The sequence below is a fragment of the Corvus brachyrhynchos genome, unplaced genomic scaffold, assembly GCF_000691975.1.
Source record: "Corvus brachyrhynchos isolate BGI_N302 unplaced genomic scaffold, ASM69197v1 scaffold10, whole genome shotgun sequence".
NCBI classification, from domain to species: Eukaryota; Metazoa; Chordata; class Aves; order Passeriformes; family Corvidae; genus Corvus; species Corvus brachyrhynchos.
In genome coordinates, this window is record NW_008236180.1 from 114,639 (window position 1) to 117,354 (window position 2,716).

At 38.7% G+C, this 2,716-nt stretch overlaps 1 long non-coding RNA gene across 1 annotated transcript in view; it reads left to right on the forward strand.

Annotated features, from left to right (window-relative positions):
* LOC108447088 overlaps nucleotides 1–2,700 on the forward strand; it is a 10,098-nt gene extending 7,398 nt beyond the window's left edge. The window contains exon 3 of the long non-coding RNA XR_001862487.1: nucleotides 2,361–2,700. This is a non-coding gene — a long non-coding RNA (uncharacterized LOC108447088). The remainder of the gene's footprint in view (nucleotides 1–2,360) is intronic.
* The last annotated feature ends 16 nt before the right edge of the window (nucleotides 2,701–2,716 follow it).

Genomic DNA, 2,716 nt, shown 5'->3' on the forward strand with positions numbered 1-2,716 from the left:
CTCATCAAATTAAATCTGTACACAGTCCTAAAATAGAGCTTTGCAATTAACACTTGCACCATAAATTTAGAATTTATAGCCCGCTCCCAGTTTCGCCCCAGACTTCCTGAGTGACGTTGAGCATGAGGCTCGACCCCCTCCTCACTGAACAGGGAGTTATTACTGTTTTTTCCTCCTTATTCTGTCTCTCTCTGAGCAATTGGAATTGTTCATCCTGCAGAGAAAGTACTCCCTGTTTATAAACATCTGAGCTCAGTAAGCACAGGAGCAGAGATGCACTTATGAAATAGACATTGCATATTAATCTGCTTTCTCAAAAGCACTGCAGCACTTTCTGTGGCTGTTCTCCACTCTGGTAACTTCATCCAGAGATCTGGAGGCTGCATTCCCCAGACTTAGGTTTCCCTTGATATGCTTTGGAGTGTGCTTAGGTTTGTTTGGTAGAAATGGTGAATAAGTTGCCTTACCATTGTGATCATGGTAATGTAAGCAATAAAGAAGCATCAAAAAAAGAAATATTTGAGTTATAAAATCTAGAGCTTGGTTTGGTCTTCTCAGACACATCAGTAATTCTGTGCAAATCCACATTTAGGACAATGAATTGGACATTAAGTCAACAAAGTCAAAATTCACAGGATGATCCTGCTGGTAAGAGGAAGATTTTTGTGTTGTGCCTTTTTTTCCCAGAAAGGTGATGGTCCATGAGTGAACAGCTCCTCAGAGAAGGTTTGCAGGATGCACAACTGATGGTCAGCACACATCAGCAAATCTACTGCAACTTTTCTGGGGGAAAAGGAAAAAATCTGCACTAGTGGTTGTTTTTGCCTTGTAGACAACGATATTGCCTTGAGTGCAGGGCTTGCACTTGTCTGCTTGCTTCCTGCTAACTTTTTAAAGAGAAATATTTATCACTAAAGATATAGGTCATGAAAAATTAAAATGGAGAATGTAAATTGCAACTGTTGCAGCGCAGGTAAAGAAATGATTGAGCGTGGTAGGAATCTGGGATCATTTGTGAAAGTCTGACAGGCAAGAAAGCAAGAAAGGTCACTAAAGAGATGGAAAAATGACCAAGTGTTGCAGTGCCTGCTGGAACTTTTGCTTCTTCACTCAAATTGAAACAAATTTTGCTGCAGAAATAATTGAAACATGCAGATCCTAACAAATTTTGGATTTAAAACATTTAAAATGAGGATCCTTTTAAAGCTGCAATGAAAATGTTTGTGTTATTGGAAGTCAGAATTGTGCTGTACATCCATTAATAATTTTTCCTCTGCTCTTCTGGGGAGAATTCTGTAAAACAGCAGAATTCACTTCTGTAAGCACTTAAAAGCTTTCTCTTCATGTCCCCAATATTTTCCCCTACTACTTATATAGTGTGCTGCAGATATTACTCCATTTTTCTCCCTCCCTTTATTTTCCAATTTGTTGTTTCACCGGTATCTTTTCAAAACTTCCTCTACATTTTGAAACCTCATTTGCCATTAAGAGAAATGGAGCATTAAAAAAACATTGAAAAATTTGGATATGATTCTGTCTGGAGGGGGAAAAAAAAAGCAATATCCAGGATTCTGCTACAGCCTTCAATTCATGGCATCTGATGAAGTGAGAGAAAAGATACAAAGCACATTCAGCATTCATAAAAAGGAATTTATAAATGGTGGCAGATACTTTATTAATTGTAGGCATTGCACAGGGAGAATTTTAAGTTTAAAATTAGGTTTTAATTCTTTTAAGTTAAGAATTTTATGAAAATAGGGGAGTTGTGTCTTTTAGAGCTTTTATTCTTCTTTTTTAACAAATTCCAGTTTAAATGTCGGTATCAGAAGTTTTTTCTGAATGAAAAGCTTTTATTTTCTTTCAGTTTTGTGTTTTGACAGTTACCTTTTGCAATCCAAGACAACACATCTGATACCAGAGAGAGACTGGATTTTATTTACTGATTCAGGAGATGGAGTGCAAGGATGTTCCTGTTGTTGTAATAACATGCACAGACTGATTACACGCCAGCTCAGTACCTAATTTATATCCTCCTTTCTTCCTGAATTAGTGTGAACAACTGCAGCAGCCTGCTCGGAATGTGCCAGCAGCTATGTGGAAGTATTCTCATTTTTTACACGGACTTGGACCCATGTCTTGGGAATGTTTTCCAAAATGTACATTGCAAAGGGGGATGGAGGTTTAATAACTCCAATGCTGACCAGCAAACACCTAAGTTTATGTAAGAGATAAGCAAGGCTTATCCCGCTGTTTCAGGAGGAGAAAAACATCACCACGAAAGTTGGACAATCCAGCATCAGAGTCCTCATTACTGAGTGTTACTTTTCATTCCTTAAATTATTCTTTTCTCTTCTTTACAGACCAGCATTTGGCAACTTCCTGGGCATGAACTTCTGAATCTGGATCCAGCTTCATTCTGGGAAGATGCTCTGTCCCACATGTCACCAACCTGTGTAGTACCCCGACAAAACCCTTTTTCTTCCCCTCATGTTTGCCTCAGTTTCCCCACTTGCAAAACCCTCAGGGCTCCATCTCTGCCATGCACAGTGCTTAAGACATAAATCACAAAACATCTGAAGGTGTTGATACACCCTCATTTGAGTGATAATACAGCTTTTGTGCTAGAGGAACAGTGTAGTGATATTTTAAATGGCTTAACCTCTTTGTCTTTCAGAGATATTTTCTGGAGCCAGAAAGCCCTTGGGAAAGCAGCAGG